Source organism: Bufo gargarizans, chromosome 4, assembly GCF_014858855.1.
Source record: "Bufo gargarizans isolate SCDJY-AF-19 chromosome 4, ASM1485885v1, whole genome shotgun sequence".
NCBI lineage: Eukaryota > Metazoa > Chordata > Amphibia > Anura > Bufonidae > Bufo > Bufo gargarizans.
The window spans coordinates 527,964,292-527,973,094 of NC_058083.1; positions in this window are offsets into that span (position 1 = coordinate 527,964,292).

Consider the following 8,803-nt stretch of genomic DNA (forward strand, 5'->3'; position numbering starts at 1 on the left):
CTGAACAAAATACCACAGTGCAGCACAATACGCTTACGCACTATGGTATTGCTGGCACTGCCTCCTTGAGCTGACCCCACCTTCTGTCAGTCTGGGTCCACCTACAACATGGGGCAACTTTTTTTCCCCAGGACAATTTTATAAATAAATTTCCGCCACTTCCCGACCATAGGGTGGATTATTACAGGGGCCGGGCACTATATAGACATGTCTATTACTAGGGACATTACTGGGCAAACACTGGGGATGAGGATATGTCCAGTACTGGGTGCCTTGTTGTGGACACTATAGAGCATTACTTTGTGCACTATGGGGAGATATTTAATACTGGGGGCAATATGGGGGCACTGTAGGGTGTTTTAGGGCATTACTGGTGGCAATATAAGAGAATAATGTGGACAATAGGTACAATAGGGGGCATTATTATTGTTGGAGGTGTTTGGACCCACTAACCAACTAATTGGTTTGGCTTTGGGCTAAACCCTAAGGGCTCTCCCCTGGTATTCACCCTTTAACCCCTGTACAGGGATCTGGACTTCACTGCATGGGAACAACCAGACCACTACCTCTTGGGATAGTCCCAGTATGGTTGGCAGCTGACCTACTGGGGTCAGGGATCCTGGTGTAAGCCCTAGGGTTGTTGCATGGGAACAACTAGACCACTACCTCCTGGGAAAGTCCCAGTATAGTTGGCAGTAGACCAACTGGGGTAAGGGATCCTGGACAGTGATGGCCAGTTCACAGTGTTTTTCCCGCGAACACATGCGATCTGCCATCTTAACTGACAAGTCCGGCGAGGCACAGGTAAGTCCTTACCTGTGCCTGTGCGTAAGCCGGTCTGAAATGAGATGCGGTCTCCGGGAGCAGGCAGTTCCGAGAATGGCCTCCGGGGGCCTACAGATGGATGTAGAGGCAGGAGATAACGCAGGCAAATCGCAGACAAATTGCTGTAGCACCAGATTTCAATACACCTTTGCTGGTCACCAAGAAACCAAGGTTAGGCACCCTCTGCCTGAGTAGCACAGTATCTGCACCCACAGGGTACAGTAGGACTGTGGTGGGCAGGGACTGTGGGCCTAACAGTACCACCATTTACACCCCCTCTTCTTCAGGCTAGACCTTTGCAAAAAAGAAGAGCATCAGCATTCTCCTATAGGTTCCCAAGAGCTTTCCAGTCCACCAAAACATAAGTTTTGCCCCTGACTTTCTTTTTTCCAAGAATGTCTTTGACTTCATAGGAATCCTCAAAACTGACTTGAGAAGTTTGAGTAGAACTTCTAGAATATTGATTGAAGATCACTGGTTTTAGAAAAGAAACATAAAAAGAATTGGGAATATGCAATAATGCATGAAGTTTAACTGGTAGCACACAGGGTTTATCTTTTTGATGACTTCAAATGGTCGAATGAAGCGAGGAGCCAATTTGAATGGCACTTCTTAGAGATTAATGTCCTTTGAGCAAAGCCATACCTTGTCACTAGGAGAAAACTAAGGAGGATTTTTGCATTTCCAATCTGCAGTCATCGGTAGTTTGGGTGGCTCCTTGGTCACAGGGCTGGTGACGCATGGTCTGTGCTTCAGCATCCCCTTCTCAGCATCTTCTTCTGGTCACTCAGTAGCACTGTTCCCTAACTGCAGAACACTATGGGCTCTGACTGCTCTCCTTATATACCATTTCTAGCTAGACTAGAACCTTCTAGTGGAAGAGGTGGAGTGGAGAAACTCAGCACAAACAATTACAAAGTTACCACTCCAGTCTGTCATAGACTTACATTAGAGCTTCAATGATACTCAATGGCAATGACACAGCAGTTTTACCAGACAAAACAAGTTTCCAGACATAGCAACATAGCTAAAACCAGACATTCAAAAGGCCAGTCTGTCTGGTTTTGGTGGTAAACAATTCTGTATTTTTCCCTCCAAAACAAGCTCTTCTTTAAACCCTATGGCAGCTGTGGAAAATTACCAGCTTCTCATTCAAAGTCCCAAAAGTCTCTCAGTACTCATTAACATTTTCCACAGAGCCTCGCAAATACAGTGATAATAAACAGGATATATATCACAACATACATATAAAATGCAGTTACACAGCATTAAAAAGTGAATGTTAACCCGTTCAAGTAAAATAAAGTAAGAAGTTTATAACTTTGCATAGGGGAAACAGGGGCAAACACTACAAATCTGCATCTGAAACAGGGGCAAACACTACAAATCTGCAACCTTTTTTATCTGAGCATATTTTTATTTTTTTTCAATGCGGTTTTGTCCTACTAAATTTCAGAAAAATTCTCTACTGATATGTCAGCTGCAGGCACTTCAGAGGTTGAAGAGATACGTACTGGAATATTGGGCTGGTAACCATACACAATGAGAAATTAAGTCAACCCAGTTTTCCTGATGAACATTAGTGAAATAGCATAAAAAGTTGGTAAGAATTTGATTGACCAACTCTTTGTGCCATTAGACTAGGGGTGGTAAGCCGAAGAGGTCTAAGGATACATCCAGGTGTTTACGCACTGCTTTCCAGAACTTTGAAGTGAATTGGACACCTCTTTCAGACACAATATACCGTGGTAAACCATGAAGGCTGTATTATCGTGAAATCTGAGGTTCAGGAAAAAATAGACTTACAACGACTAAGGTGCAAAAAGAATTAACAAAACTATGATAAAAGATATATGTATACAAAGATCAAGTAAAGTTACAATCACCAAAAGTCATCAAAACAAATGAGCAAGCTCCATATCGAGCAGTGCCAAACATGGCACTTGGCCAACACCCATATCATACAAAGAGAGGTGATGGTACCAGGACACATGTTACCCTGATGATGTCTTCAATGGAGATGAGCTCTTTGTTCCACAGTTAAGTGTTTTCTAGTCTCCTGGCCACCCCTGGTTCATTTCCACCCGTCTCAAAATACAAAACAAATGAATGTATGTATGCAACGGCTATTACACCATGGTCCGCCTTAGTTTCAAAGCAAATTCCATAGAGGTATCTACAGAATAAGTGATCTATTCTACATACATCTATGCAATACTGTCCCTAATTGTTTAACATGAAACCAATGTGGCATTGGCCTTACTAAAAATCCAGTCTCTGTGACTTTGTCTAGCACAGTCTCTTACCCCTCCTTCCTGCATGTTGGTGTATTGCAGGTGTATTCACATGCAGGTTTTAGAGCCTCTTTCCAGTGGTTGTAGGACAGTCCATAACCTTGTATGTGGGAGGAGTTTTGAAAATGGTAGCTCCTCCCCTCACTGGTCTGTAGGTCATTGTATAATGTAATCAGCCCTGCTGGGTGGTTGGTGTACCGCAGGAAGTCTTGGGTAGATGATTGCCTTTGTGTTCCACTCCCGGACAACAGTAGTGGAGGCAGCAAGACCTTGTTTAGCATGGCAGACCGGTGGTTAAAGTCGTTTCTTGTTGGGTGGCAGGAAGGCCACCGAAAGCTGTGTCTTACCACACCTGGTGGTTTTAATTTGGGCAGCCCCTGAACACTGCTGAGGTTGTCAGTCCTCGCTCTGCTCAACTATGGGTGTCATCTTAGGCTACTTTCACTTTCCCTTTCCGCTATTGAGATCTGTCATAGAACCAATAGGGAAAATGCTTCCGTTTTGTCCCCATTCATTGTCTATGGGGACAAAACTGAACGAAACTGAATCACCAGAATGCGTTCCGTTTGGTTTGGTTTCGCTCCCATGTGGTGCGGAGCAAGACAGATCCGTCCTGACACACAATGTAAGTCAATGGGGAGGGATACGTTTTCTCTGACACAATAGAAAACTGATCTGTCCCCCATTGACTTACAATGGTTTTAGAGACTGATCCGTCTGGGCCATGTTAAAGATAATACAACCAGATCCATTCAAAACAGATGCAAATGGTTGTATTATCATGACGGAAGCGTTTTTGCTGATCCGGTTGCGGATGACGGATCCAGCAAAAATGCTGGTGTGAAAGTAGCCTTACACCAGTTTGGTAATTGACCCCATTAGGTATTTCTGTGTCCATAATGACCGACGCTATACAAATATTACATGAGGGACAGTATGTGCGGCGTAAATCACTGCCGTTTTTTTCATATTAGGCCACGCCTCTAACTCCGCCCAAAGCAGCAGCTGGGGATTGGTTAGGTGAGTGTAAGTTCCTTTATTTTTTTACAGCATGTGGAGCCCCGGGGATCATTTTTCTCCTTGCACTTCAATATCCATTTAAATATTAGCACATACAGTCAGATCCATAAATATTGGGACATCGACACAATTCTAACATTTTTGGATCTATACACCACCACAATGGATTTGAAAGGAAACAAAGAAAATGTGCTTTAACTGCAGACTGTCAGCTTTAATTTGAGGGTATTTACATCCAAATCAGGTGAACGGTGCAGGAATTACAACAGTTTGCATATGTGCCTCCCACTTGTTACGGAACCAAAAGTAATGGGACAATTGGCTTCTCAGCTGCTCCGTGGCCAGGTGTGTGTTATTCCCTCCTTATCCCAATTACAATGAGCAGATAAAAGGTCCAGAGTTCATTTCCAGTCTGATATTTGCATTTGATATCTGTTGCTGTCAACTCTCAAGATGAGATCCAAAGAACTGTCACTATCAGTGAAGCCATCATTAGGCTGAAAAAACAAAACAAACCCATCGGAGAGATAGCAACCATTAGGCGTGGCCACAAAAACTGTTTGGAACATTCTTAAAAAGAAGAAACGCACCGGTGATCTCAGCCACACCAAAAGTCCCTGAAGACCACGGAAAACATCTGTGGTGGATGACCGAAGAATTCTTTCCCTGGTGAAGAAAACACCCTTCACAACAGTTGGCCAGATCAAGAACATTCACCAGGAGGTAGGTGTGTGTGTGTGTTAAAGTCAACAATCAAGAGAAGTCTTCACCAGAGTGAATACAGAGCGTTCACCACAAGATGTAAACCATTGATGAGCCTCAAAAACAGGAAGGCCAGATTAGAGTTTGCCAAACGACATCTAAAAAAGCCTTCACAGTTCTGGAACAACATCCTATGGACAGATGAGACCAAGATCAACTTGTACCAGAGTGATGGGAAGAGAAGCGTATGGAGAAGGAAAGGAACTGCTCATGATCCTAAGCATACCACCTCATCAGTGAAGCATGGTGGTGGTAGTGTCATGGCGTGGGCATGTATGGCTGCCAATGGAAATGGTTCTCTTGTATTTATTGATGATGTGACTGCTGACAAAAGCAGCAGGATGAATTGTGAAGTGTTTCGGGCACTCATTGGACGGCGCTTCACAGTGCAGATGGACAATGACCCAAAGCATACTGCAAAAGCAACCAAAGAGTTTTTTAAGGGAAAGAAGTGGAATGTTATGCAATGGCCGAGTCAATCCCCGGACCTGAATCCGATTGTGCTGCATTTCACTTGCTGAAGACAAAACTGAAGGGAAAATGCCCCAAGAACAAGCAGGGACTGAAGACAGTTGAAGTAGAGGCCGGCAGAGCATCACCAGGGATGAAACCCAGCGTCTGGGGATGTCTATGTGTTCCAGACTTCAGGCTGTAATTGACTGCAAAGGATTTGCAACCAAGTATTAAAAAGTGAAAGTTTGATTTATGATTATTATTCTGTCCCATTACTTTTGGTCCCTTAACAAGTGGGAGGCACATCTGCAAACTGCTGTAATTCCTGCACCGTTCACCGGATTTGGATGTAAATACCTCAAATTAAAGATGACAGTCTGCAGGTAAAGCACATCGTGTTTGTTTCATTTCAAATCCATTGTGGTGGTGTATAGAGCCAAAAATGCTAGAATTGTGTCCATGTCCCAATATTTATGGACCTGACTGTAAATGATCAGATTATAGATATTTTAAGGTCCAAATTGCACCAAATAATGAAGTTCTGGTCTAATATACAGGTAGAAACCATACAGAGCAATTTAGTAAATTTATTAATGCACATTTTTGCATTAATTCCCCAGGTCAAAAAGAGAGACATTTAAGGATCAAAGAGGGACAGAGGGACTTGGGTCAAAAAGAGGGACACTTGGGAGGCGTGATTTAACATTCACCTGCCCCCAAAAAATCATAATATCAAACAATAAAAAAAAATCGGCACCCCAAAATGATATCAATGAAAAATCACGTTAGTGGCTGCAGGACCTTTGATGATGTCACAGTCATGTGACCAGTTGCCTAGGAGAGATGTAAATATTAGTGGCTGTAGGACCTTTGATGATGTCACAGTCATGTGATCAGTTACATGGCGGGGGGGGAGAGAAATTTTAGTGGCTGTAGGACCTTTGAGGATGTCACAGTCATGTGATCAGTTACGACCATTACAGGACTGTGCTTTAGGTGTGAAGAGAGAAGCGTGAGGGTTTACACATGGGACTGTATGGTAAAGGGGCTAAAGGGATGGAAGAAAGTGTATTACATGGGACTGTTTGTCAGAGAGGGTTGAAGGGATGTTTTACATGGGACTGTACGTTGGAGGGAGAGAGGCTTTGAGAACTGCTAAGCTGCAATTCCAGCTCTTGTTAATCAGTCGGATCGTTAGATTTATCTCAGTAACAAGATCCGTCTCTTCCCGCTCCCAAACATCTATTTATATAATATGAGACAGTCGACCCCCCCCCCCCCTTGTAGGGTGTGTTGTGTATTATGTGAGTGTTACGTGTGTGTCGGTGCTCTCTACATGTTCGGGCTGTTCCACACAAACTTGTCCAGTCCGTAAAGCGTGCTCCGTGTGTGAGCGTGATCCTCTGTTCTGGACTTGCAGGAGCGCATGGCATTATATTGATTTATAATGCTGTGTGTTTCAGCTTGACCTTACTGATAGAGGTTCATACTGACAGCTTTATGTCACTATAGGACATATTTATTAAGACTGGCGTTTTAGATGCTGGTCTTAAAAAATCCCTTATCTGGCGCCAGCCTCTTCATAACTACGGCGCATCCTCCGCCAGTTCTAAATGTAACGGCTTTCTAGCTGTCTAACATTTAGACCTTTTTTCTACACCTGAAACAGGCGTAGCAAATGGTAAAATCAGACGGGCCTCCTGGTCCATCCCCGCCCAATTTTAGACCTGGAATGAGCGGTGAGAAGTCGCAGATTGCGGAGCAACTAACCGTTGCGCTACCATCTGAGCCTGAAATATGCCTAATATAATCGTATTTCAGTATAGAAAATGACCCCCTATGATCCTGTAGAAATTAGGTGAAGCAGAGACACACGGCATTATAAATCAGTAGAATGCCGTGCGCTCCTGCAAGTTCACAACTGAGGATCACGCTCACATACGGAGTGATATCCGGACTGTACACTTTTGTGTGAAACAGCCATAAAGGAGCGATGGTCTGTTCTCCTGGAGCAGCCGGGTCAGGTCTGGGGTATTTTGGGTTTCCGGGACCACAGTTTGGCCACTTTTAGTGCTAAAATGTGTTTAGTTGTTCAACAATTTTTTTTTTTTTGTGGTCAATGTAGGTTTCTTTTTTTTATCATTTTCTAAGCATAATTGTATTTTTTTTTATTATTTAGATTTATAGTTTGAAAAAAAATTGTGGGAAATGATTTTAAAAAAAAAGTTTTTGTTATTTTTTCTGATAATCATATAGCGTTACCCTAAAATATTTCATTCATTTTTATATATTACACATCTATTGTTAGGTCATTTGCTCAGACCAAACATTGTGACAGTGATTGGTGGCCTTTTGGGGACCAGAACTTTGTGAGTATTTTTTTAACATAATTTTTGCATATTTTATATTTAACACCCTTACAACCAAGCTCGATGTGTGTACAGCGTGGAATTAAAGGGGTTGTCCACCTTATTTATATTGATGACCTATCCTCAGGACATCAGTATCACATTGGCAGGGGTCCGACACCCAGCACCCCCGCCAATCAGCTGTTCTTTTCATTGTTAACCTGCTCGCTGTCGCACCCCAGTGGTGAGCAGGTGTAATAACTGTACAGGGAGTGCAGAATTATTAGGCAAGTTGTATTTTTGAGGATTAATTTTATTATTGAACAACAACCATGTTCTCAATGAACCCAAAAAACTCATTAATATCAAAGCTGAATATTTTTTTAGTTTTAGCTATTTTAGGGGGATATCTGTGTGTGCAGGTGACTATTACTGTACATAATTATTAGGCAACTTAACAAAAAACAAATATATACCCATTTCTATTATTTATTTTTACCAGTGAAACCAATATAACATCTCAACATTCACAAATATACATTTCTGACATTCAAAAACAAAACAAAAACAAATCAGTGACCAATATAGCCACCTTTCTTTGCAAGGACACTCAAAAGCCTGCCATCCATGGATTCTGTCAGTGTTTTGATCTGTTCACCATCAACATTGCGTGCAGCAGCAACCACAGCCTCCCAGACACTGTTCAGAGAGGTGTACTGTTTTCCCTCCTTGTAAATCTCACATTTGATGATGGACCACAGGTTCTCAATGGGGTTCAGATCAGGTGAACAAGGAGGCCATGTCATTAGATTTTCTTCTTTTATACCCTTTCTTGCCAGCCACGCTGTGGAGTACTTGGACGCGTGTGGAGGAGCATTGTCCTGCATGAAAATCATGTTTTTCTTAGCTTGCAGACTTCTTCCTGTACCACTGCTTGAAGAAGGTGTCTTCCAGAAACTGGCAGTAGGACTGGGAGTTGAGCTTGACTCCATCCTCAACCCAAAAAGGCCCCACAAGCTCATCTTTGATGATACCAGCCCAAACCAGTACTCCACCTCCACCTTGCTGGCGTCTGAGTCGACTGGAGCTCTCTGCCCTTTA